The following is an 8,397-nucleotide window of genomic DNA, read 5'->3' on the forward strand; positions in this document are numbered from 1 at the left end:
TTTTTTTTGGTATCAGGAATTGAACTCAGGACCTTGCCAGGCAAGCACTTGCACCACTGAGCTATATCCCCAGCCCAACCAGACTCTTACAGTAAAAAATTTTAGTCATTCCTCAATTTATTTCACTTAAATTTCTCCTTTCATGCCTACATAAGAATGATAAAATAAGCCAGGTGTGGTGGCACATGCCTATAATCCCTGCACTCCAGAGACTGAGGCAAGAGGATTGCCATAAGAAAAAAATAAGAATAAATAAAATAAAAGTACGTAATAAAATTTCTAAGGGACAAAAAGTACTGGTGCCTGAGTTTAACTGGATAGGACTTTTGTGGGGGGTTGTTTGTAAGTTTGTTCGTAGATACAGGGTCTTCTATGTAGTTTAGGCTGCCCTTTAAATCACTAGTAGCCCAGGCTGGCCTCCGACTCAGAGCAGTTCTCCTGCCTCAGCCTCCCAAGTGTTAGGATTACAGGTGTGTATCACCACACCTGGCTTTTTTTTTTTTTTTAAACCTATATATAAAATAATTTTGTCTCTTACTATTAGCATCTTAGCTTCAATAAAACATGGCAACATTTGTGACCACATAACATAATGATAAACACTAAAGGAAAGCCAGCAAGGTTTTTCTGCCTGGTAGACACTGAACACACTCCTTTGTACCTGGACAGCACTGGGGATAAATAAGAAAGTTGAGCAAAGCTTGTTCCTATGGAGCTTACCGGCCAAGGGAGAAGACGGCTTTCCAGCTCACCCCACATGACATCCTGAGGGTGACTGCAAGTAGGTAGACAAGAGAGAGAAACAAAATTTCCCACTTCTTGAACCAGCTCAAAGGCAGGGGCAGGTGCTCCAGACAGTGGCTCATCCGATGTGACCAGCCTGCACAATCACCCCTTTCCCAGGCAGTTCCCATCACCTCACCCCACCATCCCTGGCCCTTCCTGGCCACAGCCATGACCACAGAACCCCCAGGACTTGGAGTTCAGAAGCTCCCTGTTTTTACTGCTTACACATAGAGAAGGAAAACGAAGCCCAACTCTGGCCTCAGAGGTAGATATAAGCCAGGCATGACGGCACTTGCCTGTAATCCCAGATCCCTAGAGGGCTGAGGCAGGAGAATCACAAATTCAAATCCCACCTGGGAAACTTAGCAACTTAGAGAGATCCTATCTCAAAATGAAAAAATTGTTTAAAAGAACAGGCATGTAGTTCAGCCTGAAGGCCCTACCCCCCACCTTGTTACCATAAAATAAAAATAATAAAAAAGAATCCACAGAGTTTTTTACCCTGGGCTGGTATCTTATATGCCAGATGCATCATTATTGCTAAAGAAAGAAGCATGCCACATTCCAGAAAATGCACTTACATATTATAAACTAACTAGGAAAACTCTTGGCTCCTTTCCTGCCAGGCAACACTAGATATGACATGCCAGAGAGAGAAGTTACAGTGAGGTGGGTGGATCTACAAAATGATCATAAAAATTATCAGAAAGGTCAGGCATGGTGGTACATGCCTATAATCCTAGCACTTGGGAGGCTGAGGCAGGAGGATAGCTGTGAGTTCAAGGCCAGCCTGGGCTACAAAGTGAGTTCAAGGGCAGCCTGAACAGCAGAGTGAAACCCTGACTCAAAAAGACAAAAAAAAAAAAAATTATGAGGAAAAAAAAAAAATGGAAGAGGCTGAGTCCTGATCTGCAGAGGGAGTTGAGGCTGGACCAGGTGGAAGCCCAGGCTGGAAGCAGATGGGCACCATCTCCACCTACCACGGTGGTGGGGAAGGGGAGAAATGCTCTCTTGTTCTCTCCCTTATATTACCCAGTGCCACCTCTCACACGCGCACCCATTCACAGGGTGCGATGTGCAGAAGCATGGCCTGGCGGAGCTGCACAGCAATGGGGAGACAGAAGGCAGCACAGAGGCAGGCAGGGAACAGACCCCCTGCCACACACTCCCAGGCAGGGAGGAAAAGCGTCTTCCAGGGCAATGGGGAAACAGGTGGGCTGACATAGCAGCAACTGTTTACTTTGTTAACCTTTTACCCAGTCTCTAGATGAATATGTATCAGCTCCATGGTAACTCTTGCTGACCCATGCACAAAAAGATCATTCTTCTGGAATACTTTATAGAAATTAGTCTCCCTTTAAAGGGGTACACTTGAGCTCCCTTTAAATGAATTAGCATAAATACTACAGCTACTAGACTTCGAATTTGGTTTTGCACGGACTGATATTAGAGTACGGCTTAGAGTCAGACAGCCTGGCTTAAAACCTTGTATCTGTCACTGGCAGTTTTTAGCAATTCGCTTAATAGCTCTGAGTTTCAGTTTCTTCGTCTATAAGGATAAAAAACCTAGGAATATAGATGTATAGTCATTGTAACTAATGTACCTAACACAAAATACCTTCATGCCAAGAAGCACAAAGGAAGCCCTTTTGAACTCATATTTGATTAGTTTCTACCAGGTAACTGCAAAAAAGTGATTTTTCCTTTATACAGAGAAAACACAGCTTTATCGAGGCATTCAGTGGTAAAAAAAAAAGGGGAAAGGAAGATTATGGACAATCCCATTTTACAACACTCGGTAACAAAACTGGTGCTAGCACTAGAAGACCAATTCCAGGCCTAGGGTCCTCAGGCCTCTGCAGATGATGGCACCCCTGAAGCAACAGCACCATGAAATATTAATAAATTTGTTTACATCACAAGATTAGAAAAGCTCAGAGTCTGTCTAGCACTTATTATGCACCAGGCATGTTCTAAGTACTTCATGGGCATTAATTCATTTCATCCGCACAATAACCTACGAAGTAGTCTTCTATCTATGTATCTCACCATAGTGCCCAATTGGGGTCTTTGTTTGACAGTGGTTTTCTCCATCATTCTACATCAACCTTGTCTTGGGTGTAAGATGAGGAACTGAAAGGTGAAGCAACTCACCCAGGGTCACAGGGCTGGCGGGGGAGGCAGCATGTGCCTAGGCTCACAGCTGCAGCCCTCGCTGTAAACCAGAGTCTGTACCATGTCTCATCCCGCAGCCGAGAGCCCTTGACACTCTGTTATAATTCCAACACGAATGACTCCATGAATAGGCTCTATAAAAATCACAGCCAATCTCACTTTACTATTTTTTTAAAAGGTGAAATTAAGCAACATAAAAGTATTCCCGAGTTTCCCACCAACTTTTTTTGCTACTTTTCACTTATCACATCCTAGAGCTAGCTAACATGGCCAACAAAAGCAACAAAAATTAAGGAAATTGTGTGGAACTAAAAGCCCAAAATTCAACCAACTCTTTTATTTTTCTTTAAATGAAAGGTTATCTAAGGATGTAACTCAGTACTGGAATACTTGGCTAGCATGCACGAGTTCCTGGGTTTGATCCTTGGCACTACCAAAAAAAGTTTAAAAAGGAAGGAAGGGAGGGAGGGGGGGAGGGACAAAGGGAAAAAGGGAAAAGAAGACAAGCAAGCCAGAGCGGGAGAGAGAAAACATACCTTGCCCACCTTTAGAACACTAGTGTTTTAAGGGGACAGTAAAGAACCAATCATGCAGAGTAACTTCTATTTCATACACGAGAAGCCCAAGAACCAGAGAGCCTGTCTGAATGATTCATTTCAACCCAAGGGGCAAATAAAGAAACACAAAAATCAGAGCCCTAGCCTGCCAGCACTCGTACTCTAGCCACTGGACGGACCATGGAAAGAATTTAGTGATGTCCTTAACAAGAGTCCTGCTATCACATGCTGGTCTTAGCTTTGTTTTTATTTCTTTAAGCTTACTGTCCCAGAGAGAAACAGTCTTGCACTCTGTAGCTCATCAAGGAAAACAGCTTTGCCAGCATTCAGGACAACCTACAAATGCAGAAGCAGGCATAGCAAGAAAAGCAGAGACTTAAGAGCTAATGAGATTTGAGAGGGCAGTGAGCTGGATGTAAACCCTGTGCAAAGACTCTGAAGGTGGTCACTCTAGAAGCAACAAGCCCTTCCATTAGGAAAATATGTTTTCACTTTTTAAGGCCTCTCCCCACAAATACACACCTCATCTCTCTCTCTCCCTCCCACCCATTCTCTTCTTTCTGTCCTTTTTACTTCCTTCTTGTCTGAGACAAAAATTCTAGATAGAAATTACCTCATTAACAAATACACACTTGAAATTTCTAGAGCTAATCATAGGAGGTTACCAAGTCTCAGGATAAAAGCTACACATCAAAGAAAAGTTTGATGTAGAGAATAAAGGAGAAAATCAGCTGAAGCAAAGCGAGGCAAAGTTCAAGCACTGTATATTAAGCTCTAAGCACATGTCTAAGATCTAAACCAAAAGGGATGAAATTAAGCCTCCCAACAATGAATGAGGACTTGTATAACAATTAAATAAAAAAGTGAGGTAAGAGCCCTCAAACTAGAACCTTTCTAGCAAGAAGTACAGGACAACACAGTGTAGAAGTCAAATGCTAATTTTAAGTAATTTGATAACATTTGTACATATATTCCTTTAAAATTATGTCACACACTATGTTATGATTCCCACAATAAAAAAGCACTTTCTTCATAATTTAATCAAAATAAAATAAAGTTTAAATAAAAATTTAAGAAACTGTATGAGGCCCTGGGTTCAATACCCAGTACTGGAAAAAAAAAAAAAAAAGGCAAGTGTATGTTACACTGACTAAACAAAGACAGAAAGCAAAACTAAATTTATTTAGGCAAATCAGTTTGCTCTTCATAAAATTCATCAAAGTATTTTTCAGCTCTATAAGATGCGTTTTTTTGGTTGTTTTGCAGGGCTGGGGATTGAACCCAGGGTCTTTGCTCTGAGCTACCTTCCCTACCCCAGCCCTTATGTTGTATTTTGAGACAGGATCTCACAAAGTTGCCCACTCTGGGCTCAAACCTGTGATCTGCCTGGCTCAGCCTCTCAGAGTCAATGAAGTTTTTAAGTTGTGTAACTTGAAGAAATACAAGCTTGAAAAGGAAGACGAAGTCTCTTGTGAAGACGGAAAAGACTTCCAGCTATAGTGCTTCTAAACGTTCTGGAGCTGGGTGGACACGCATTTATTGTTTAATTAGACGCTGGTGACAGCAGCCCTCTGCTCTTGAACTGGGTGCGGACACTCCCGCAGCCCCTCATCTCCCTCCATCAGCAGCTGAGCAGAGCAGTCAGGCACAGCCTGGAGCCACCACCGCTGAGGTCTAGTGTGGCCTCACCTCCCCAGTGATTGACAAGAGTCACTGCGACTCAGCTTTATAATCTGTGTTACTGAGAAGAACAGTACCTGCTTGAGTTGTAAACAGGGTTAAATGAGTTGTTACTTGCAAAGTGGTTAGAGCAGAGCCTAGAACACTGCACCTTTCTTGTAGTTTTCTAGTTTGGGGGTGCCGCTCAGCCCTTGTTCCTGATAAGCACGTGCTCTATCACTGATTGAGCCACACTGCCAGTGCAGCACTGTTACATGAAAGGAATAATGATCAGGGTCATTTTTGAGACACAAATTTAAAATAGTACAGCAAAAAAAATAATGGGAAAAGAGAAGGTATTTATGGCCCCCCAAAACTCTTACGTGTGTGGAAGGTGCAAGATCACGGGGGCGCTTCACTCATCACTGGACTCACCCACTGATGTGTTCAATAGTTCACCAGCCGTAAGGAGGCGGGGCCTCTTGGGAGGAGGCGGGGCCTCTTGGAGGTGGCTGTCACAGGCAGGGAACTGCTCTGCTACCCCGCTGGCTCCCTTAGGTGGAGCAGTTTTCCCCTGCTTCCCCCTTCTGTCCTGTGGCTTTTGCCTTGAAGCCAACCAACCACGGACTGAATTCTCTAAAAAGCTTAGGCCAAAATAAACCTTCCACTTTTTAAATTGTATCAGGTATTTCATCCCTGCAACAGGAAAACTAATACAAAAGGAAAGAAGGGGGGCAACAGAGAAGCAGGAGGAAAAGAGCTGAAGTATTCTAGAAGAAACCAATAATGGGGGCTGGGGATTTAGCTCAGCGGCAAAAGCGCATGCCTGGCAAGCGCAAGGTCGTGAGTTCGGTTCCGGTACCGGAGAAAAACCAAAAAAAAAAAAAAAAGAAGAAGAAGAAACCAATAATAATGGGAAGAAATAAGATGAATGGACTAGAGAAATAATAGAAAAATCCAAGAAAAAAAAGAACCAGGCGAGGAGGCGGGGTACTAAAGAAAAGGAAAAATGAAGCAGACTACTCTGAGCTAAATGGGTAAGAAAGATAATGCATAACTAGAAGAAAATTGAACTAATTTTTAAAAACAAACAAAACTAGATTTAAAAATAGGACAAAGCAAGCCCAGGAGCGGAGCAATCCAACAAGGCTGCAGGAGGAATCGTGGCTGGTTTCCCCCGGTTCCAAGATTCATGGTCCTTCTGCCCTTCACGCCAGGCAATCATTTCCTCACTTTTCTTGTGCACAAAGGGCTTCAAGGACTTTCAACTAAGGATTTTCTTCTATGAAAGAAGGTTCTTTTTCCCATTCTGAGTTGTGACACCCCTTCCTTCATGCCTCAAAAGGGGCACGAAAGCCAATCCTTCTTCGTATGAACTCAAGAAATGTGGGTTCATTTCTTTTGAAATGACTTTTTTCTTAGTTCAGATGAGAATATTTCATGTACCAAAAACAAAGCCAGATCCTCCCAGCACATTCAACAGTCTGCTCGTAACCACCAGGTCCTTCAAAAGAGCCTTTGCCATTTATTCAAAGAAAAGAAAAACCCAGGTTAAGAGACTTGTTGGGGGTCTGAGTCTGACAATCCTACATGAAAATCCCCAAGAGTTCAAAAGGAACCAGCACTTAGTATGAGTTCTAAGGAATGACAAACCTTGATGTTTGCCTTTTCCTCTGTCTAAAGGAGAGTTGATTAGCTGGCAAAAGGGGAAGGCAATTTCAAAGCAGAACCTGTCAGGGGTCCTCTCTTCTACTCTCACAAGACAGTAGGTAGAAATCGAAAAGCAGCAGAGTGTATCGCTCCCTACAGAAAGTGCATAAATTACCACCATTATCATTTAGTTTGAGAGAGAGAAAGTAAAGGTACATGGCTCTTGAAACAGAATATTACCAAACCCAGAAGACTCCTGGAGCTCTCCCTCAAGGGTATCCCATCCCTCGCGAAGAGAACAGCAGTGCAAGAGCTGACTCCAGCCTGGTCTGCAGGATCTACACAAGACTGCAAGACAAGGTCTGGCCCAGGGTCTCCCTCCCAGGACTGCAAGAAAAATGTTACAGTGTGTCTTAGAGCTCCTGCTCCCTGGAGGGCCTTGGGCTCCAGTTTCAGTCTTTCCACCAATATGAGACCACCAAATACCCTGCCCTTTTATTCACCTGTGTTTCATTTGACTTTCGGACTTCTGACTAGCACAGCTTAGTCAGCAAATCCCTCGAGGGAAAGTCAGTGCTGGACCTCCAGCTCGCTTCCCTGCACCTTGCCTGTTTCTGGGGTGTTGGCCCCTAAGTCAGTATGCCCACAGCAGCCCCAACTCTAATTTCTTATCTCCTCAGTCCTGTGCAATTGCCTAAAACTTCTCAGGCTTCTCTGCCTCTTAGCAGCTCCTTCCTCTGACCTGCTTCTAGTCTCTTGTCCTACTCCAAGGGTCAGAAAAACACCCTAGGGTGAAAAAGCACTACAGGAAGTTAGGCTTGCTCTCAGGGGTCTGAGCCAGACGGGGTCACCTCAGTAAGAAACTGGGGGCAACTCCAAAGAGGTGCAACTGTGAAAGGTATTTCTCCTTTTGCCTTATAATTGTGTTTATCAAATATTTGAAAACTCGTGGACATTAATATGGTCAGAACTTGGTATGAAAAACACTGTCACATGGCACTTCTGTCATGATGAAGCACGCTTGTAACCAAGATCTTTGAAATTAAATGTTTTGTTTTGTTTTTTTTTTTTGGTTTTTCTCCGGTACCAGGAACTGAACTCACGACCTTGAGCTTGCCAGCCAGGCGCTTTGTCGCTGAGCTAAATCCCCAGCCCCTGAAATTAAATGTTTTGAGTGACATATCTTCCACATGCGTTGTTTTCCACATAACCTCTTAAAATCTATTTACAGAATACATGAAATTCATTTCTTTTAGTCATTATGAGATATATGTTGACAAAATGCCAATCATAGGGGTCGGGGATACTGCTCAACAGCACAGTGCCTGCCTGGCAAGCATGAGGTCGTGAGTTCAATTCCCAGTACCAAAAATAAATAAATAAATGCCAATCATGGTCCAGTTGTGACCATACTCTTTAACAAGAGGAACCAGCCTTTTTCTCACACTGTTTTGCACTACTGTCCTGACAAGATGAATTGTGCTTACCAACAAGGACAGATCACCCTTCAAATAAAGTTTCAAAAGTCTGACAATAGTATTACAAGACATTTGAAAATCAGCATAACGTA

The 8,397-nt window shown here is 43.2% G+C and overlaps 1 protein-coding gene across 1 annotated transcript in view; it reads right to left on the reverse strand.

The window, feature by feature from the left end:
• Prdm10 (PR domain containing 10) overlaps positions 1 to 5,858 on the reverse strand; it is a gene marked incomplete in the record, with an annotated part of 74,090 nt that extends 68,232 nt beyond the window's left edge. The window contains 1 exon segment of the mRNA XM_013511217.1: positions 4,883 to 5,858.
• Positions 5,859 to 8,397: the final 2,539 nt, after the last annotated feature.

This window comes from Chinchilla lanigera, unplaced genomic scaffold (genome assembly GCF_000276665.1).
Source record: "Chinchilla lanigera isolate Chin_1 unplaced genomic scaffold, ChiLan1.0 scaffold00011, whole genome shotgun sequence".
Lineage (NCBI taxonomy): Eukaryota > Metazoa > Chordata > Mammalia > Rodentia > Chinchillidae > Chinchilla > Chinchilla lanigera.